The following is a 23,972-nucleotide window of genomic DNA, read 5'->3' as shown; positions in this document are numbered from 1 at the left end:
CAGAAGACTACATCATCATCGATGACACCGACTCTGACCTGAGCGATGATGACTATGAAGACGAATTTGGAGCAGATATCATGGAGTCTGCAACCGAGGTATATTTCTAGTAGACCACCACATTAGTAGTAGTATTCCACCATGTAAATAGAGTAGTTCGAGCACTTTTGCGATAGTTAGACCGATTGTATGACTTGATTGATTGATTGAGTGAAATGTTTGTGTTTGTCTCATGTGCATATGGGTAGTGTTTTCTCATTAGACCTCATTCTATTCTAATCTCTCCCCTCTAAACCCATCAGATGCCTCTGAGACGTGACAATGGATTTGCATTTACATCGGAGCTCACTCAGTTGATCCAGCAGCAGAATGCGTTGATGCAGTTGCTAGTCCAGAATCAGAATCAGGGGAACAACAACAACAACAACAACCCACCACCACCTGTTGATCACTTAACCCGTTTCCTTAGACTGAATCCGCCGGTGTTCTCCAGTAGCACCGAGCCTATAGTAGCAGATGATTGGCTCCGCAAGATTGGAACGGAGTTAACCACTACATGATGTACTCACACTAAGAAGGTGTGTTTTGCCGCACATCATTTGGATGGACCAGTATGATCATGGTCGCAGAATTACACCGTCACCTAACCTATAGCCACGGTGACATGGGACCAATTTCAACAGGCTTTCCGTACAGCCCATGTTTCAGCAGGAGCTATGGCCATGAAGAAGCGTGAGTTTCGCAACTTGCGCCAAGGAGGATGGACAGTTGGCCAATACATGGATGACTTTAGTAAGTTAGCACGTTATGCCCTGGATGACGTTGCTACGGATGTAGCTAAGCAGGAGAAGTTTCTGGAAGGACTGAATGATGAGTTGAGTATGCAGTTGATGATAGCAACTTTCAACAACTACCAGGAGTTGGTAGATCGTGCTCTTATGATTGAAGGGAAGCAACAACAGATTGAGAACCGCAAGAGGAAGTATGGACAAGGGAAATACAATTCAGGAGCTCAGCAGAAGCCACGTTTTACCCCGAAAACGGGAGGACATTTTCAGCATACCAATGGAGGAGGGAGTTCGCATAATCATAATGGCCCCAAGAATGGTAATGGGAATGGGGGGAGCAACGGTCATAATCGTACCAACCCATCAACCCCAGCCAAGAGAGACCTAAGCCAAGTCACTTGTTATAAGTGTCAGAAGACCGGACATTATGCCAATGAATGTCCTGAAGCCCAGAATGGAAATGGCAATGGAAGCTCTGGGAAGAAGCCGAACCCTTTCAATAGGGGACAGGTGAACCACGTTAACATGGAGGAGGTTGAAGCCCAGCCAGATGCAGTAATAGGTAAGTTTTCTGTTAAGTCATTTACTGCAATCATTCTTTTTGATACTGGTGCATCGCATTCATACATATCAAGGGGATTCGTGGATAAGTATAAACTGCCCACCAAGGTTCTTAGAACACCTATGTTAGTAAGCTCACCAGGAGCGGAGTATATGGCCAGTAAAGGATGTTTTCAAGTGCCATTGAGTATAGGTAGGCATGTGTTTCCCTCGGATTTAATCATTTTGGAATCACAAGGTTTGGATGTAATTCTGGGTATGGATTGGCTATCGATGTATGGAGGAAACATCGATTGCGCTAGTAAGTCGATTTTGCTTACCACCCCAGAGGGAAGAAGGATCAAGTATGTATCGTAGCATGTGCCGAATAGGACTCAAGTAAATTCCTTATCAGGAGTTGTACAGGAGGAGGTACCGGTGGTAAAGGATTTTCCGGATGTATTTCCAGAAGAGTTGCCACGCATGCCACCGGATAGAGATATTGAGTTTTTGATTGAGCTTTTGCCAGGCACAGGAACAATTTCTAAGAGACCGTATAGAATGCCTGCAAAGGATTTGGAGGAGATTAAGAAGCAGATTAAGGAGTTACTGTATAAGGGATATATTCGCGCAAGTTCATCAGCTTGGGGATCGCCAGTACTTCTAGTGGAAAAGAAGGATGGATCGTTAAGGATGGTTGTTGATTATCGAGGATTGAATGAGGTGACGATCAAGAATAAGTACCCACTGCCGATGATAAATGATTTGTTTGACCAATTGCAAGGAGCTAAGGTATTTTCCAAAATTGATTTGCGATCAGGATACCACCAGTTGAAGATTCGAGAGCAGGACATACCTAAGACAGCTTTTACCACAAGGTATGGGTTGTATGAGTATACCGTTATGTCATTTGGCCTGGCTAACGCACCTGCTTACTTTATGAACATGATGAACAAAGTGTTTATGGAGTTTTCGGATAAGTTCGTCGTAGTGTTCATTGATGATATACTGGTTTACTCAAAGAATGAAGAAGAACATAAAGAACATTTGCGTTTGGTACTTGGTAAGCTCAGAGAACATCAGTTATACGCCAAGTTCAGCAAATGTGAGTTTTGGTTGAAGGAAGTGGGATTCCTCAGACATGTTATATCCGGAGAAGGAATAACCATAGATCCCACCAAGGTTGTCACTGTGACAAATTGGGAAGCCCCAACAACAATTGGAGAGATCCGGAGTTTTCTTAGACTTGCAGGATACTACCGAAGGTTCATTGAAAATTTCTCGAAAATTGCAAAACCTATGATGGAGTTGTTGAAGAAGGATACAAAGTTCAAATAGACTGAAGAATGTGAGACCAGTTTTCAGGAGTTGAAGAAACATTTGGTTACATCGCCAGTGTTGATTCTGCCAGATCAGCGCAAGGATTATGAAGTATATTGCGACGCTTCACGTCGAGGACTTGGAGCAGTGCTTATGCAGGAGGGATGAGTTGTTTCATATGACTCACGATAGCTTAAGCCCCATGAATTGAATTATGCTACACATGACTTGGAGTTAGCAGCCGTAGTGCACGCATTAAATACGTGGAGACATTTTCTTATCGGAAACCATTGTGAGGTGTACACGGATCACAAAAGTTTGAAATACATCTTCACGTAGAAGGAGTTGAATCTCAGGCAAAGGAGATGCTTGGAGCTCATCAAGGATTATGATATGAGATTACATTATCATCATGGAAAGGCTAATGTAGTAGCTGACGCATTGAGCCGCAAGAGCCATGTCAACACACTAATGACCGGAGAGTTACCAAAGGAGTTAGTTGAGGATCTTCGTGAGCTATGTTTGGAGATAGTTCCGAGAGGCTGTGTAGCAGCATTGGAGATTCAGTCTACTCTGATGGATAAGATCAGAGAAGCTTAGAAGACCGATATGGAGATTGCCACCATAAAGGAGAAGATGAGCAAGTGAATAGTTAAAGGATTTCGTGAGGATGAACACGATACCCTATGGTTTGAGGACCACGTTTATGTGCCTAATGACCCGGAGATCAGGAAGCTAATTCTGCAAGAGGCCCATGATTCGCCGTGCTCGATTCACCCAGGAAATACCAAGATGTATTTGGATTTGAAAGACACTTTCTGGTGGACCGGAATGAAGAAGGATATTGCAGAGTATGTAGCAGTTTGTGATGTGTGTCAGAGAGTAAAGGCAGAGCATCAGAAGCCAGCAGGATTGCTACAGCCAATGCCGATACCCGAATGGAAGTGGGATAAGCTAGGCATGTATTTTATCACGGGATTACCCAGGACCCGTTCAGGCTATGACTCGATATGGGTTGTAGTCGATCGCTTGACGAAGGTAGCTCATTTCATCCCAGTGAAGACCACTTACACCAGTGCTAAGTTGGCAAAGATATATATGACCAGGATCATATGTCTACATGGAGTTCCGAGGAGCATTGCATCAGATAGAGGAACTCAGTTTACCTCAAAGTTCTGGAATCAGTTGCACGAAACTTTTGGTACTAGACTAGAGTTCAGTACAGCTTTTCATCCGCAGACCGATGGACAGACCGAGAGAGTCAATCATATTTTGGAGGATATGTTGAGAGCTTGTGCGCTAGATTATGGATCTAGTTGGGATGACAACTTGCCATATGCGGAGTTCTCTTACAACAAGAGTTATCAATCCAGTTTGAACATGGCCCCTTTTGAAGCCTTGTATGGAAGAAGGTGCAGAACACCATTGTCATGGGACGAAGTTGGACACCGCCAGTTATTTGGACCAGATTTGATTAAGGAGTCTGAACAGAAGGTGAAATTGATTCGCGATAGGCTCAAGGTAGCCCAGTCCAGGTAGAAGAGCTATGCAGATTCTAAACGCAAGGAGATAGTTTACGAAGCCGGAGATAGAGTTTATGTTCGTGTATCTCCACTTCTAGGAGTTAAGCGCTTTGGAGTTAAGGGAAAGTTTTGGAATGCATGGGAGAAGTTGCTTATAAATTAGAATTACATGTGGGATTGTCGGGAGATCACGACGTGTTCCACGTTTCCGAGTTGAAGAAGTGCCATGCAGAAATGGCGGATATACCACTGAGAGATACAGTGCCGCTGGAAGCGATTCAGTTGGATAGTGATTTGACCTATGAGGAGAAACCAGTCAAGATTCTCGAGTATGCCAGCCGAGTCACCCGCAACACGGTTATCAAGTTTTGCAAAGTTCAGTGGAGCCACCACACCGAGGATGAAGCCACCTGGGAGCGAGAGGAAGATCTGCTAAAGGACCACCCTCACCTATTTTCTAGCCAACCCGGATCTCGAGGGCGAGATTCATCTTAAGGGGGGTAGGTTTGTAACACCCCAAATTTTCAATTTGGAATGTTATACATTAGATCATCACTGCATATCATATTCTATTTGCTTTTGGCCTGATCCAGAAATTCTACGCAACTCAAGGACCCACGGAGAGAGTTGGGGGTTTCGTTATTTTCATATTTGAGTTTTCTCAAATTTTGAAGATAGGATCATTTGATTTTATATATTTTTATAATCAATTATTTCCATTATAGAAATATGAGAGAGGGAATAAAATGATTTTCCTAAAATAAAGAAATATTGAGGATTTAATAAAAAGATCAAATAAGATTTTATTTTGGAGTTTTTGGCTAGTTTTATTTGAATTTAGGAAAACTTGCATGTTTTTCAAAACTGCATTTCAGGGCAAAGAAAATGTTCATCTCGGTCTAAATATTTTATTTAGGCGGTGAAAATTTATTTTGGCATTTGTAGAATTTTATTTTATTTTCTAGAATTTTTTTCTTAGTTTCGGCGGAATTGGTTAAAAAAAATGTTCGCGCGCCCGACTGGGCCGAAGGCCCAGCCGAGCCGGGCCAATCCCGTGCCGCCGCCGCCCCCCGAGTCCGGGAGGAGCACGCCTCCCGAGATGGCCCCTTCCCCAAGCCACGCCGCCCCCCCTCTCACAAATAGCCCGCCGCCGCCGCCTTACCCCGCCACCTCGACCCGCCCCGCCTCCAGCAGCCGCCGCTCGCCACAGCTTGCCGCGCCGCCACCGCCGATGCCGCCCCGCCCCGCCGAAGTCCCGAGACGCCGGAGTCCGACAAGGTAGCCGCGCCGTTCGCCGTCGGTTTTCCGGAGAAAACCGGTCCGGTTTTTCCTTCAAAACCCTAGGTTTTTTATTTTTATTAGATCGGTTTTATCGGTTCTTTTATCTAGCGAGCGTTCGCTCGTTCGTTCGTTCATTTTAACGGATGAGTTCACCGTTTAGTTTCAGATAACAAACGTTCGTTTGTTAATCTGTTCGTCAGTTTTCCTTTTTCTCGGATTTTCTGCGATTATTTCTGATCGCGATTTTTGATCCGATTTTCGTTTTAGTTTAACTTTTCGCTCGTTTATCGGAATCAGGCGATTCAAGCGCCTAGAGTTTCGTCTCGAAACCCTCTTTCCGTTTAACCAACTCAAACAAGTTTTTGCTTCTGTAAAATTTGACTTAGGTCCAGATTAGTAATCGAAGCTTGTTTTCTTTTGTCGTTTGACTTTTGTTGTTTCGTTCGTTTTGTTTCTTTTGCAAACCGGTGTTCTTAAGTTGAACCTTCTGGTTAGATCTCCTATTTGAGTTTTACCTGTGCATTAGATGAGTACTTATAGTATGCTTGTTTGTTTGTTTGCGATAGATTACCCGGAGTGCGCCGCTTGCTACTTCGAATCTCTAGGTTTCGCGGATCATCAGCAAGGCAAGTAACACTTTGATCATACATTTTACTACCTAGTTTTATTGCATTAGATCAACCCACAAGCCATTGCATGAATAGGATCTGATTAATATGTGGGTTTTGGGAAGTAGATGAGGTAGCACCTATTACCTGTTTTATTATCAAACCCTGGGAGTTACTTCTATGTTTGCTTATGCCATGCTATGCTTGTAGACATGGATTGGGTTTGAGTGTATCCATGACAGATGTGAGAATGTTAATTAATGGTTCAACTTAAGGTGGGAACTTTAATACACATCTGGGTGGATTGAGGCACCTGGGTATTCCAGCGATTGCCTGTTGTTTTTCTTTATGGACCGCCACCCAAGCTCCAAGGATCATGAGATTATTCGTACTAGAAACTTCCGTGTGCAGCCACAAGCTACTATGGGCTCTAGCATAGTTGATTAAGTCGTACAAACTCTTACAGTGGTAGACTAGAAGATGTAGGGGAAAGTAGGTGTAACGGTCTACCCGATCGTAAGGTGCTAGCGCTTCTAAAAGACTATGTCTTGGTCATCCATTTCTCAACACCATGTAGTGCGAGAATCCCAACGAAGGAGATCGAGTCTTGTGGGGAAAAGTGCACAAACCTCTGCAGAGTGTATAAACTAATCATGGTTAGCCGTGTCCCCGGTTATGGACGTCTTGAGTATCTAGTACTTGGATTATCACGTGAATCTCATCATGTGACTTTAATTAATTTTGTTGGGTTTTAATGATGATGTTTAATTGGGATTGAGAGGGTGTCTATGCTCTCAATGTTTAACAACCACCATGATAGTTAAATAAAATTTATTCCTTTGCAGTAGGGAAAAACTGGCTTTACGCAAAACTGTAACCATAGAGCTTTCCACCAGCCATATATGCATGTAGTATAGCCTACTTCTGTTCACTACTCTCTATGTGTTACATTGCCAGCATATTCCATGTGCTGACCCATTTTCGGCTGCAACGTTCATGTTGCAGACTTTTTAGACGACGAGTAAGGAGCCTTAGGTCATGGTTCTATACTCAGTGATGCCGTTGGAGTTGATGGACTCACTTATATTCCAAGCCTTCTACTGTTATCGTTATTAGATGGCCTTAAGCCATATTATTTTGTAATAAGTTCTCTTTTGAGACATTCGATGTAATAAGTGTGTGATTGCTACTCTGTTATAAATCCTTCAAGTACTGTGCATGTCAGCATTACTGATCCAGGGATGACACTGATGCACAGAGATTAGACCGTTTGAGGTCTGGTCGCTACAGTACCTGAGCATGAACAGGAATAGATCCTACACAAGTATCACTCCGAGGCTTACGGAGGACACCATGATGGAGATAGAACTGCACATAAGGTATTGCAATCCGGTTTTTATTGGCCTACTATCTTCAAGGATGCCCGTAAGTTTGTCTTGTCTTGTGATGAATGTCAAATAATTGGTAATATTAGTAGATGTCAAGAAATGCCTATGAATTATTCACTTGTTATTGAACCATTTGATGTTTGGGGCTTTGATTATATGGGACCGTTTCCTTCCTCTAATGGATATACTCATATTTTAGTTGCTGTTGATTACGTCACTAAGTGGGTAGAAGCTATTCCAACTAGTAGTGCAGATCATAACACCTCTATTAAGTTGCTTAAAGAAGTTATTTTTTCGAGGTTTGGAGTCCCTAGATATTTAATGACTGATGGTGGTTCACATTTTATTCATGGTGCCTTTAGTAAAATGCTTGCTAAGTATGATGTTAATCATAGAATTGCATCGCCTTGTCACCTACAGTCTAGTGGTCAAGTAGAGCTGAGCAATAGAGAGCTTAAATTAATTTTGCAAAAGACTCTTAATAGATCTAGGAAGAATTGGTCCAAGAAACTTGATGATGCATTATGGTCCTATTGAACTGCATACGAAAATCCTATGGGTATGTCTCCGTATAAAATGGTTTATGGAAAGGCATGTCACTTACCTCTTGAACTAGAACATAAGGCATATTGGGCCATTAAAGAGCTCAATTATGATTTCAAACTTGCCGGTGAGAAGAGGCTTTTTGACGTTAGCTCACTTGATGAATTGAGAACCCAAGCTTATGAGAATGCCAAACTGTTTAAAGAAAAGGTTAAAAGATGGCATGACAAAAGGATACAAAAACGTGATCTTAACGTTGGTGATTATGTATTGTTATACAACTCACGTTTAAGGTTTTTTGCAGGCAAACTCCTCTCTAAATAGGAAGGTCCTTACGTCATTGAGGAGGTCTACCGTTCCAGTGCCATAAAAATCAACAACTTTGAAGGCACAAATCCGAGGGTGGTGAACGGTAAAAGAATCAAACATTGTATCTCAGGTAATCCCATAAATGTTGAAACTAATGTTATTGAAACCGTAACCCCAGAGGAATACATAAGGGACACTTTCCAGAATGTTTCAGAATCCGAAAAGGAATAGGTATGTGGTACAGTAAGTAAACCGACTCCAAAACAGTTCTAATGGCAATTTTTCTCCGAATATTTAAGAAAATAGGAAAATAAGAAGTAGTCTGGAAAGGACACGAGGCTTCCACGAGGGTGGAGGGCGCGCCCTACCCCCTGGGCGCCCCCCTGCCTCGTGGGCACCTCCTGTGCTCTCCAGACTCCGTTTTCTTGCACGATACTTCTTTTGATCGGTAAAAGTTCACTATATAATCACCCGAAGGTTTTGACCACCGTATCACGCAAATATCTTCTGTCCTTGTTTCGAGCTGTTTTTTGACAGATCTAGATCGCCATGGCATCTTCAAGTGCCCCCAAGGACAAGTTCTTAGAGAAGGTCATCAACCCCTACCTTGCGGAGGTGCTGCAACACCCTCAAACCATTGAGATGCGTGAGGGGTTGCTGCACATCCGCGATGTTGAGGGACCAAGGAGGACTGGAAGCATGGAGACAAGGCTCGATGCAATGGAGCAACAAGTTTTCAAGTGCCAGGAGATGGTGGAATGTGGACTCAACTCCAATCATATAATGATCACAGAGTTCACCAACAACCACAAGCTGGATGACAAGAACATTGGGGAGGCCATCTTCAAGCTTCACGAGAAAATCGAGCGCCTCCAAGCCCAGATCTATGACCTACAAAACCAAAACTATGAGTATGAATATAGATTCAAGAGGATGAGTTCGGCTGCAGATTTGAGGATCCCGGAGACTCGATCATCCTTCTATGATGGTGAGCCTATGCCTTGGAAGATGGATGACAAGCCCACATCATCAGTACTCCATCAGCACCACCTCCAAGGAAGGAGACATAAGCATATGGGTATGTGCACTCCCATTGGCAACTGTCAAGCTTGGGGGAGTGCCCCAGTATCGTATCACCATCACACCTTTATCTTTACCGTTTTTCTTAGTTCGATCCTTTTGGTAATATCTTGATCTAGTAGAATAAAGTTTTAGTATGATCTAGTTTTGAGTTTTGCTTTATGATCCCTCTATGTAATCGAGTCCGTGAGCTATATATAATAAAGATTAGTGTTGAGTCAAGGGCTTGATTATCTTACCATGATCTTCAGGGAATAAAATAAAAGAAAAAGAATAAAAAGAAATAAAGGGGTCATGTGGATCTTATGGAGAGTAATGACTTCGCATATAAAGAGTATGATGAATAAGAAGTGTTGAGAGTTGACGAGCATAGTTTTGGTCATCGTTGCAATTAATAGGAAGTAATAAAGAAAGAGAGGTTTTCACATATAAATATACTATCTTGGACATCTTTTATGATTGTGAGCACTCACTAAAATATGACATGCTAAAGAGTTGATGTTGGACAAGGAAGACAACATAATGGGTTATGTTTTCTTACATCTGAGATAAATTATATTGTCATTGATCATCTAACATATTGAGCTTGCCTTTCCCTCTCATGCTAGCCAAATTCTTTCCACTAAGTAGAGATACTACTTGTGCTTCCAAATATCCTTAAACCCAGTTTTGCCATGAGAGCCACCATATCTACCTATGGATTGAGTAAAATCCTTCAAGTAAGTTGTCATCGTTGCAAGCAATAAAAATTGCTCTGTAAATATGTATGATTTATTAGTGTGGAGAAAATAAGCTTTATACGATCTTGTGATGTGGAACAAATAAAAGCGACGGTCTGCATAATAAAGGTCCATATCACAAGTGGCAATATAAAGTGACATTCTTTTACACTAAGATTTCGTTCAACCAACCATAAAAGCACATGACAACCTTTGCTTCCCTCTGCGAAGGGCCTATCTTTTATTCTTGTCTTATACTTCATGCAAGAGTCACGGTGATCTTCACCTTTCCTTTTTACATTTTATCCTTTGGCAAGAACAATGTGTTGGAAAGATCCTGATATATATATATAGCTAATTGGATGTGAGTTTTCATTAACTATTATTGTTGACATTACCCTTGAGGTAAAAAGTTGGGAGGCAAAACTATAAGCCCCTATCTTTCTCTATGTCCGGCTAAAACTTCATATCCATAAATATTGCGTGAGTGTTAGCAATTGTGAAAGACTAAATGATAGTTGAATATGTGGACTTGCTGAAAAGCTCTTATATTGACTCTTTCCAATGTTATGATAAACTGCAATTGCTTCAATGACTGAGATTATAGTTTTTTAGTTCTCAATGAAGTTTATGATTCATACTTGAAATTATGAATGAATTGTTACTTTAGCATAACAAATCATATGACAATATTTATATATGTTGCTGTTATAAGAATGACTAGCACATATGCCCGTGCGTTGGAACGGGAGATAAAATAGTATGCATTTAAAGTCAGTGACAATTATATGTGCAAGCAAAATCTTATGTTCACACGAAAAAAGAACGTTTAGCTTCTCGGTTTCGCCGCGTGTGAAAGAATCAATCCGCTATTTTTCCATTTATTAATCGAGGGCATTTAAGAGTTTTGTTACATCACCGTACATCAGATAAGGCCCATGAGTTATTCAATCTACTTTTCCTTTCAATCCTTTCGATCAAGGAGATTTTAAGGTATGAAGTTTCTAAATATTCTAGGAGACATGAACAATTTTTTAAATCCGGAACAGTTTTTTAAATTATGTACACTTTAAAAAAATACGAAAAATTTATGAAAGGGAACATCTTTTTCAATTCACAAACATTTTATGAAAATACCAACTTTTTTATAATAATATTAACATTATTTGACTTTTTGGACATTTATAAAAATGGGAACATTTTTAGTTGTGCAAATTACACTAAAAAGGAATATTTTCCGAATTTGGAGCATTTTGAAAATGTGTATCTTTTATACAAAGCATTATTTTTAATTGTGCAAATTACACTAAAAAGGAATATTTTACGAATTTGGAGCATTTTTTAAATGCCATTTTCTTTTAATAAATCTCGAACAATTGTTAAAAACAACAATTGTTTTCCAAGAAATGTGAAACTTTTTGCAGGTTGCGAATATTTTTTGAAATTGCAACAAAATTTTGGAATTCCTAACATTTTCAAAAAATTCTATTTCTTGAGTCTAATTTTTTTGAGAATTTTTACTTAAGAAATAAATTCAAAAAGAAAAATAAACTTGGAAGGAAAGAAAGAGATAGGGAAAGGAGAATAATAATAGAAGTAAAACACAGAAACAAAAAAATGGGCCAACCACTATTGGTTGTCCTGTGCAAAACTCCGACAAAAAAATGAACATTATTTGAATTTGAGAACATTTTTAAAAATGGGAACATGTGTTTCATAAGATTTTTATAAATGTGTGTCTTTTATACACGAACATCATTTTTGTTGTGAAAATTCAACTAAAGCAATATTTTTTTAAAAATTGATGCATTTTTTGAAATGCCATTTACTTTTTAGACATCTTGAATAATTTTGATTTTTTTTTGCAAAAATGGGAATTGTTTTGCATGTTCCGAATATTTTACAGAATAGCAAAAAAATTGGAATTCTAAACATTTTCAAAAATATGTTTTTAAATTCTGAACTTTTTTGAGAATTTTTTATTTACGAAATGAATGATAAAATAAAAACAAAAACAGAAGGGAAAACGAGATAGGTCAATAATAATAATAATATAAATAAAACACAGAAACAAAAGAAAATGGGCCAGCCCAATATTGGTTGTCCTGTGCAAAACTCGACTATTTGTCGCCTTGTGCGGGAAATAGTGTTTTGCCAGCTACAGGGGCAGACAAATTAGTGGGCTGGTTTCGCTGGGCCAGTGCGCGCGGCCCATGTACGAAAATTCTTTTTTTGCAAACAAAGGCATAAAAAATTAGTACCACCTTGGATAGCAAAAAAAGTTCTTTTCGATGGTGAACGGATGAAAAAATTGGCGAAACGCACCTTACTTTATTAGTAGGTATAGATCATGATGCCCTCATGTCCGTATTTTATTTGTATCGACACCGCTATCTCTAAACACATGGACATATTTTTTGATTTCGGCTTTTGCTTGAGGACAAGGGAGGTCTAAGCTTGGGGGAGTTGATACGTCCATTCTGCATCATACTTTTATATCGATATTTATTGCATTATGAGTTGTTATTACACATTATGTCACAATACTTATGCCTATTCTCTCTTATTTTACAAGGTTTGCATAAAGAGTGGGAATGTCGGCAGCTGGAATTCTGGCTGGAAAAGGAGCAAATATTAGAGACCTATTCTGCACATCTCCAGAAGTCCTGAAACTTCATGGGAGCACGTTTCAGAATATATAAAAAATATTGGGCGAAATAAGTACTAGAGGGGCCACCCATCGTCCACGAGGGTGGGGGCGTGCCCCCTGCCTCGTGGGCCCCCTGGCAGCCCTTTAATGCCCATCTTTGGCTATATGGAGTCTTTCGTCGCGGAAAAATCATAAGCAAGCTTTCGGGAAGAAACTCCACCGCCACGAGGCGGAACCTTGGCGGAACCAATCTAGGGCTCCGGCGAAGTTGTTCTGCCGGGGAAACTTCCCTCCTGGAGGGGGAAATCATCAACATCGTCATCACCAATGATCCTCTCATCAGGAGGGGGTCAATCTCCATCAACATCTTCACCAGCACCATCTCATCTCAAACCCTAGTTCATCTCTTGTATCCAATCTTTATCTCAAAACCTCAGATTGGTACCTGTGGGTTGCTAGTAGTGTTGATTACTCCTTGTAGTTGATGCTAGTTGGTTTACTTGGTGGAAGATCATATGTTCAGATCCATTATGCATATTAATACCCCTCTGATTATGAACATGAATATGATTTGTGAGTAGTTACGTTTGTTCCTGAGGACATGGGAGAAGTCTTGCAATAAGTAGTCATGTGAATTTGGTATTCGTTCGATATTTTGATGAGATGTATGTTGTCTTTCCTCTAGTGGTGTCATGTGAACATTGACTACATGACACTTCACCATTGTTTGGGCCTAGAGGAAGGCATTAGGAAGTAATAAGAAGATGATGGGTTGCTAGAGTGACAGAAGCTTAAACCCTAGTTTATGTGTTACTTCGTAACGGGCTGATTTGGATCCATATGTTTCATGCTATGGTTAGGTTTACCTTAATACTTCTGTTGTAGTTGCGGATGCTTGCAATAGGGGTTAATAATAAGTGGGATGCTTGTCCAAGGAAGCGCAGTACCCAAGCACCGGTCCACCCACATATCAAATTATCAAAGTACCGAATGCGAATCATATGAACGTGATGAAAAGTAGCTTGATGATAATTCCCATGTGTCCTCGGGAGTGTTTTCCTTTATATAAGAGTTTGTCCAGGCTTGTCCTTTGCTACAAAAAGGATTGGTCCATCTTGCTGCACCTTATTTACTTTTATTACTTGTTAGTCGTTACAAATTGCCTCATCACAAAACTATCTGTTACCGATAATTTTAGTGCTTGCAGAGAATGCCTTGCTGAAAATCGCTTATCATTTCCTTCTGCTCCTCGTTGGGTTTGACACTCTTACTTATCGAAAAGGCTATGATAGATCCCCTACACTTGTGGGTCATCAATTTTGTTGCTCATATTTGCAACTCGAAACATGGGCTATGGATTAAACGGAGATCGGCTGAGGACAAGGTGATGATGCGCGTAGGAAATGGTTCCAAAGTCGATGTGATTGCCGTCGGCATGCTACCTCTACATCTACCTTCGGGATTAGTATTAGACCTGAATAATTATTATTTGGTGCCAACGTTAAGCATGAACTTATATCTGGATCTTTTTGGATGCAAGATGGTTATTCATTTAAATCAGAGAATAATGGTTGTTCTATTTATATGAGTAATATCTTTTATGGTCATGCACCCTTGATGAGTGGTCTATTTTTATTGAATCTTGATAGTAGTGATACACATATTCATAGTATTTAAGCCAAAAGATATAAGTTTAATAATGATAGTGCAACTTATTTGTGGCACTGCCGTTTAGGTCATATTGGTGTAAAGCGCACGAAGAAACTCCACGCTGATGGGATTTTGGAATCACATGATTATGAATCACTTGATGCTTGCGAACCATGCCTCATGGGCAAGATGACTAAGACTCCGTTCTCCGGAACAATGGAGCGAGCAATAGACTGTTGGGGAATGCAGTAATTTCAAAAAAGTCCTACGGACACGCAGGATCCATCTAGGTGATGCATAGGAACGAGAGGGGAAGAGTATGTCTACGTACCCTCGTAGACCGAAAACAAAAGCGTTATGAAACGTGGTTGATGTAGTCGAACGTCTTTGCGATCCAACCGATCAAGTACCGACGGCACCTCCGCGATCTGCACACATTCAGCTCAGTGACGTCCCTCGTACTCTTGATCCAGTTCAGGCCGAGGGAGAGTTTTGTCAGCATGACGGCGTGATGACGGTGATGATGAAGTTACCAACGCAGGGCTTCGCCTAAGCACTACAACGATATGACCGAGGTGGAAATCTGTTGAGGGGGCACCGCACACGGCTAAACAATCAACTTCTGTGTCTATGGGGTGCCCCCTCCCCCGTATATAAAAGAGTGGAGGAGGGGAGGGCCGACCCTCATAGGGCGCGCCCAAGGGGGGAGTCCTACTCCCACTAGGAGTAGGTTTCCCCCCTTCCTAGTAGTAGTAGGAGAAGAAGGAAGAGGGAGAGAGAGGGAAGTAAAGGGGGGCCGGCCCCAACCCAATTCGGATTGGGCTTGGGGGGGGGCGTGCCCTCCACCTAGCTGCCTCCTCCTCTCTCCCACTAAGGCCCAATAAGGCCCATTGACTCCCTAGGGTTAAGCGTGCGGACCCTACGGGTTCGAGAACTATGTAGACATGACCGAGACTCACTTCCGGTCAATAACCAATAACGGAACCTGGAAGCTCATATTGGTTCCTACATATTCTACGAAGATCTTTATCGGTTAAACCGCATAACAATATACGTTGTTCCCTTCGTCATCGGTATGTTACTTGCCCGAGATTCGATCGTCGGTATCTCAATACCTAGTTCAATCTCATTGCCGGCAAGTCTCTTTACTCGTTCTGTAATGCAACATCCCGTAACTAACTCATTAGTCACATTGCTTGCAAGGCTTATAGTGATGTGCATTACCGAGAGGGCCCAGAGATACCTCTCCGATACACGGAGTAGCAAATCCTAATCTCAATCTATGCCAGCTCAACAAACACCATTGGAGACACCTGTAGAGCATCTTTATTATCACCCAGTTACATTGTGATGTTTGATAGCACACTAAGTGTTCCTCCGGTATTTGGGAGTTGCATAATCTCATAGTCATAGGAGCATGTATAAGTCATGAAGAAAGCAATAGATATTAACTAAATGATCATAGTGATAAGCTAACGGATGGGTCTTGTCCATCACATCATTCTCTAATGATGTGATCCTGTTCATCAAATGACAACACATGTCTATGGCTAGTAAACTTAACCATCTTTGATTAACGAGCTAGTCAAGTAGAGCCATACTAGGGACACTTTGTTTGTCTATGTATTCACACATGTACTAAGTTTCTGGTTAGTACAATTCTAGCATGAATAATAAACATTTATCATGATATAAGGAAATATAAATAACAACTTTATTATTGCCTCTAGGGCATATTTCCTTCAGTATCCCACTTGCACTAGAGTCAATAATCTAGTTCACATCGTCATGTGATTTCACACCAATAGTTCACATCTTTATGTGATTAGTTCACATTTTCATGTGACTAATACCCAAAAAGGGTTTACTAGAGTCAATAATCTAGTTCACGTCACTTATGTGATTAACACCCAAAGAGTGGTCATGTTTTGCTTGTGAGAGAAGTTTAGTCTACGGGTCTACAACATTCAGATCCGTATGTATTTTGCAAATTTCTATGTCTACAATACTCTGCACAGAGCTACTCTAGCTAATTGCTCCCACTTTCAATATGTATCTAGATCGAGACTTAGAGTCATCTAGATCGGTGTCAAAAGCTTGCATCGACGTAACTCTTTACGACGAACTCTTTTATCACCTCCATATCCGAGAAATATTTCCTTAGTCCTTTAAGGATAATTTTGACCGATGTCTAGTGATTACTCCTAGATCACTATTGCACTCCCTTCCCAAAATCATGCTAAGGTATACAATAGGTCTTGTATACAACATAGCATACTTTATAGAACCTATGACTGATGCATAGGGAATGGCTTTTCATTCTCTTTCTATTTTCTGCCGTGGTCGAGTTTTGAGTCTTTACTCAATTTCACACCTTGCAACATAGGCAATAACTCATTCTTTGACAGATCCATTTTGAACTCCTTCAAAATCTTGTCAAGGTATGTACTCATTGAAAAAACTTATCAAGCATCTTGATCTATATCTTGATGCTCAATATGTAAGCAGCTTTACCGAGGTCTTTCCTTGAAAAACTCCTTTCAAACACTCCTTTATGCTTTCCAGAAAATTCTACATCATTTCTGATCAATAATATGTCATTCACATATACTTATCAGAAAGGTTGTAGTGCTACCACTCACTTTCTTGTAAATAAAGGCTTCACCGCAAGTCTGTATAAAACTATATGCTTTGATCGACTCATCAAAGTGTATATTCCAACTCCGAGATGCTTGCACCAGTCCATAGATGGATCGCTGGAGATTGCACACTTTGTTAGCATCTTTAGGATTGACAAAACCTTTTGATTGCATCATATACAATTCTTCTTTTAATAAATACATTAAGGAATGTAGTTTTGATATCCATTTGCCAGATTTCATAAAATGCGACAATTGCTAACACGATACGAGTGAGAAAATTTCATCATAGTCAACACCTTGAACTTGTCGAAAACCTTTTGCGACAATTTGAGCTTTGTAGATAGTAACACTACTATCAGTGCCCGTCTTCCTCTTAAAGATCCATTTATTCTGAATGGCTTGCCAATCATCGAGCAACTCCACCAAAGTCCACACTTTGTACTCATACATGGATCCTGTTGGGGAACGCTGTAATTTCAAAAAATTCCTACGCACATGCAAGATCTATCATGGTGATGCATAGCAGCAAGAGGGGAAGAGTGTTGTCCATGTACCCTCGTAGACCATAAGCGGAAGCGTTATGACAACACGGTTGATGTAGTCATACATCTTCACGATCCGACCGATCCTAGTACCTAAAGTACGGCACCTCCGTGATCTGCACACGTTCAACTCGGTGACATCCCGCGAACTCTAGATCCATCTGAGTGTCGAGGGAGAGTTTCATCAGCACGACGGCGTGATGACAGTGATGATGAACAGGGCTTCGCCTAAGCACTGCAACGATATGACCGAGGTGGATTATGGTGGAGAGGGGCACCGCACACGGCTAAGGGATCAATGATCAACTTGTGTGTCTATGGGGTGCCCCTTGGCTATGTATATAAAGGATGGAGGGAAGAGGAGGCCGGCCCTCATAGGGCGCACCCAAAGTGTGGAGTCCTACTAGGACTCCCTAGTCCTAGTAGGATTCCACCTCCCACATGGAATAGGAAAAAGGGAAGGGAGAAGGAGAAGGAAGGAAGGGGGCCCCCCCTTTCCCTAGTCCAATTTGGACCAGTCCATGGGGAAGAGGTGCGGCCACCCTTGAGGCCTTTCTTTCCTTTCTCGTATGGCCCATTAAGGCCCCATACGAATTTCCGTAACTCTCTGGTACTCCGAAAAATACCCGAATCACTCAGAACCTTTCTGATGTACGAATATAGCCTTCCAATATATCGATCTTTACGTCTCGACCATTTTGAGACTCCTCGTCATGTCCCTGATCTCATCCGGGACTCCGAACAAACTTCAGTCATAAAATCACATAACTCATAATACAAATCATCACAGAACGTTAAGCGTGCAGACCCTACGAGTTAGAGAACTATGTAGACATGACCGAGACTCATCTCCGGTCAATAACCAATAGCGGAACCTGGATGCTCATATTAGTTCCTACATATTCTACGAAGATCTTTATCGGTCAAACCGCATAACAACATACGTTGTTCCCTTTGTCATCGGTATGTTACTTGCCCGAGATTCGACCGTGGTATCTCAATACCTAGTTCAATCTCGTTACCGGCAAGTCTCTTTACTCATTTCGTAATGCTACATCACATAACTAACTCATTAACTACATTGCTTGCAAGGCTTATTGTGATGTACATTACCGAGAGGGCCCAGAGATACCTCTCCGACAATCGGAGTGAAAAAGACTCATCTTGATCCATGCAAACTCAACAAACACCATCGGAGACACCTGTAGAGCACCTTTATAATCACCCAGTTACGTTGTGACGTTTGGTAGCACACAAAGTGTTCCTCTGGTATTCGGGAGTTGCATGATCTCATAGTCGTAGGAACATGTATAGCTATGGAGAAAGCAATAGCAACAAACTAAACGATCATCATGCTAAGCTAATGGATGGGTCAAGTCAATCACATCATTCTCTAATGATGTCATCCCGTTAATCAAATGACAACTCATGTCTACGGTTAGGAAACATAACCATCATTGATTCAACGAGCTAGTTAAGTAGAGGCAAACTAGTGACACTCTATTTGTCTATGTATTCACACATGTACTAAGTTTCCAGTTAATACAATTCTAGCATGAATAATAAATATTTATCATGATATAAGTAAATATAAATAACAACTTTATTATTGCCTTTAGGGCATATTTCCTTCAGATCCCATCTCAGATTTCATGGCCTCGATCCATTTTGCGGAATTTGGGCTCATCATCGCTTCATCATAGTTCGTAGGTTCGTCATGGTCAAGTAACATGACCTCCAGAACAGGATTACTGTACCACTCTGGTGCGGATCTTACTCTGGTTGACCTACGAGGTTTGGTAGTAATTTGATCAGAAGTTTCATGATCAACATCATTAGCTTCCTCAGTAATTGGTGTAGGAATCACTGGAACGGATTTTTGTGATGAACTACTTTCCAATATGGGAGAAGGTACATTTACCTCATCAAATTCTACTTCCCTCCCATTCCCTTCTTTCGAGAGAAACTCCTTCTCTAGAAAGGATCCACTCTTAGCAACAAAGATCTTGCCTTCGGATCTGTGATAGAAGGTGTACCCATCAGTTTCTTTTGGGTATCCTATGAAGACGCACTTCTTCGATTTGGGTTTGAGCTTATCAGGCCGAAACTTTTTCACATAAGCATCGCAACCCAAAACTTTAAGAAATGACAGCTTAGGTGTCTTGCTAAACCATAGTTCATATGGTGTCATCTCAATGGATTTTAGATGGTGCCCTATTTAATGTGAATGAAGCTGTCTCTAATGCATAACCCCAAAACGATAGTGGTAAATCTGTAAGAGACATCATAGGTCGCACCATATCTAACAAAGTATGGTTACGACATTCGGACACACCATTATGCTATGGTGTTCCAGGTGGCATGAGTTGTGAAACTATTCGACATTGTTTCAACTGAAGGCCAAACTCGTAACTCAAATATTTTATCTCCGTGATTAGATCGTAGAAACTTTATTTTCTTGTTATGATGATTCTCCACTTAACTCTGAAATTCTTTGAACTTTTCAAATGTTTCAGACTTGTGTTTCATTAAGTAGATATACTCGTATTTTCTCAAATCATCTGTGAAGGTCAGAAAATAACGATACCCGCCGTGAGCCTCGACACTCATCAGACCACATACATCGGTATGTATTATTTCCAATAAGTCAGTGGCTCGCTCCATTGTTCCGAAGAACGGAGTCTTAGTCATCTTACCCATGAGGCATGGTTCGCAAGCATCAAATGATTCATGATCAAGTGATTCCAAAAGTCCATTTGCATGGAGTTTCTTCATGCGCTTTACACCAATATGACCTAAATGGCAGTGCCACAAGTATGGTGCACTATCATTATCAACTTTGCATCTTTTGGCATCAATATTATGAATATGTGTATCACTACGATCGAGATTAAATAAACCATTTATATTAAGTGTATGACCATAGAAGGTTTTATTCATGTAAACAGAACAACAATTATTCTTTGACTTAAATGAATAACCGTATTGCAATAAACATGATCCAATCATATTCATGCTCAACGCAAACACCAAATAACATTTATTTTAGGTTCAACACTAATCCTGAAGGTAAAAGGAGTGTGCGATGGTGATCTTATCAACCTTGGAATCATTTCCAACATACATCATCACCTTGCCCTTAACTAGTCTTTGTTCATTTTGCAACTCATGTTTCGAGTTACTAATCTTAGCAACTGAACCGGTATCAAATACCCTGGGGTTACTATGAACACTAATAAAGTACACATCAATAACATGTATATCAAATATACTTTTGTTCACTTTGCCATCCTTCTTATCCACAAAGTATTTGGGGTAGTTCCGCTTCCAGTGACCATTCCCTTTGCAGTAGAAGCACTCAGTTTCAGGCTTAGGTCTAGCTTTGGGCTTCTTCACGGGAGTGGAAACTTTCTTGCCATTCTTCTTGAAGTTCCCTTTCTTTCCCATGCCCTTTTACTTGAAACTAGTGGTCTTGTCAACCATCAACACTTGATGTTTTTTCTTGATTTCTACCTTCGCCAATTTCAGGATCGCGATGAGCTTGGGAATCGTTTCCATTATCCCTTGCATATTATAGTTCATCACAAATTTCTAGTAACTTGGTGTTAGTGACTAGAGAACTTTGTCAATCACTATCTTATCTGGAAGATTAACTCCCACTTGATTCAAGTGATTGTAGTACTCAGACATTCTGAGCACATGCTCACTAGCTGAGCAAATCTCCTCCATCTGGTAGGCAAAGTACTTGTCAGAGGTTGCATACCTCTTAACACGGGCATGACTCTGAAATACCAATTTCAGCACTTGGAACATCTCATATGCTCCATGGTGTTCAAAACATTTTTGAAGTCCCGGTTTTAAGCCGTAAAGTATGGTGCACTAAACTATCAAGTAGTCATCATACCGAGCTTCTCAAACGTTCATAACATCTACATCTGCTCCTGCAAAAGGTCTATCACCTAGCGGTGCATCAAGGACATAATTCTTCTGTGCAGCAATGAGGATAATCCTCGGATCATGCAGCTAGTCCGCATCATTGCTACTAACATCTTTCAACATAGTTTTCTCTAGGAACAAATCATAAATAAAATGGGGAAGCTATACGCGAGCAATTGATCTACAACATAGACATGCAAAATACTATCAGGTACTAAGTTCATGATAAATTAAAGTTCAATTAATCATATTACTTAAGAATTCCCACTAATATAGACATCCCTCTAATTATCTAAGTGATCACGTGATCCATATCAACTAAACCATGTCCGATCATCACGTGAGATGGAGTAGTTTTCAATGGTGAACATCACTATGTTGATCATTTCTACTATATGATTCACGCTCGAACTTTCGGTCTCAGTGTTCTGAGGCCATATCTGCATATGCTAGGCTCGTCAAGTTTAACCTAAGTATTCTGCTTGTGCAAAACTGGCTTGCACCCATTGTATGTGAACATAGAGCTTATCACACCTGATCATCACGTGGTGTCTTGGAATGACAAACTGTAGCAACGGTGCATACTCAGGGAGAACACTTATACCTTGAAATTTAGTGAGAGATTATCTTATAATGCTACCACCGTACTAAGCAGAATAAGATGCATAAAGCATAAACATCACATGCAATCAATATAAGTGATACAATATGGCCATCATCATCTTGTGCCTCTGGTCTCCATCTCCAAAGCATTGTCATGATCACCATCATCACCGGCTTGACACCTTGATCTTCATCGTAGCATCGTTGTCGTCTCGCCAACTATTGCTTCTATGATTATCGCTACCGCTTAGTGATAAAGTAAAGCAATTACATGGCGATTGCATTTCATACAATAAAGCGACAACCATATGGCTCCTACCAGTTACCGATAACTGTGTTACAAAACATGATCATCTCATACAACAATTTATATAATCACGTCTCGACCATATCACATCACAACATGCCCTGCAAAAACAAGTTAGACGTCCTCTACTTTTTTGTTGCAAGCTTTACGTGGCTGCTACGGGCTTAGCAAGAACCGTTCTTACCTACGCATGAAAAACCACAACGCCATATAGTGATTACTTTTTGATCTTCAGAAAGAACCCTGTTCATTGAATCCGATTCAACTAAAGTTGGAGAAACTGACACCCACTAGCCACATGTGTGCGAAGCACGTCGGTAGAACCTGTCTCGCGTAAGCGTATGCGTAATGTCGGTCTGAGCCGCTTCATCCAACAATACTGCTGAATCAAGAATCAACTAGTGATGGCAAGAAATATGTATATACCCACACCCACAACTCCTTTGTGTTCTACTCGTGCATATAATATCTACGCATGGACCTGTCTCTGATGCCACTGTTTGGGAACGCAGTAATTTCAAAAAAAATCCTATGTACACGCAAGATCCATCTAGGTGATACATAGCAACGAGAGGGGAAGAGTATGTCTACGTACCCTTGTAGACTGAAAGCGAAAGTGTTATGAAACGCGATTGATGTAGTCAAACGTCTTCGCGATCCAACCGATCAAGTACCAAACGCACGGCACCTCCGTGATCTGCACAGGTTCAGCTCGGTGACGTCCCTCGTACTCTTGATCCAGGACACCGAGGGAGATTTTCGTCAGCACGACGGCATGATGACGGTGATGATGAAGTTACCGACACAGGGCTTTGCCTAAGCACTACAACAATATGACCGAGGTGGAAATCTATGGAGGGGGGCACCACACACGGCTAAACAATCAACTTGTGTGTTTATGGGGTGCCCCCTCCCCCGTATATAAAGGAGTGGAGGAGGGGAGGGCCGGCCCTCATAGGGCGCACCCAAGGGGGGGAGTCCTACTCCCACACTCCCAGTAGGAGTAGGTTTCCCCCTTCCTAGTAGGAGTAGGAGAAGAAGGAAGAGGGAGAGATAGGGAAGGAAAGGGGGGCGGGCCCCCACCCAATTCGGATTGGGCTTGGGGGAGGGCGCCCTCCACCTACCCGCCTCCTCCTCTCTCCCACTAAGGCCCAATAAGGCCCATTGACTCCCCGGGGGGGGGGGGGGTTCGGTAATCCCCCAGTACTCCGGCAAATGCCCGAACTCATCTGGAACCATTCCGATGTCCAAACATAGCCTTCCAATATATCTATCTTTATGTCTGGACCATTTCAAGACTCTTAGTCATGTCCGTGATCACATTCGGGACTCTGAACTACCTTTGTTACATCAACACACATAAACCGATCGTCATCGAACGTTAAGCGCGTGGACCCTATGGGTTCGAGAATTATGTAGACATGATCGAGACTCACTTCCGGTCAATAACCAATAGTGGAACCAGGATGCTCATATTGGTTCCTACATATTCTACGAAGATCTTTATCGATTAAACCGCATAACAATATACGTTGTTCCCTTT

Source organism: Triticum aestivum, chromosome 3A (genome assembly GCF_018294505.1).
Source record: "Triticum aestivum cultivar Chinese Spring chromosome 3A, IWGSC CS RefSeq v2.1, whole genome shotgun sequence".
NCBI classification, from domain to species: Eukaryota; Viridiplantae; Streptophyta; class Magnoliopsida; order Poales; family Poaceae; genus Triticum; species Triticum aestivum.
The sequence above is the reverse complement of the archived record's forward strand: the minus strand, read 5'-3'. Positions refer to the sequence as shown.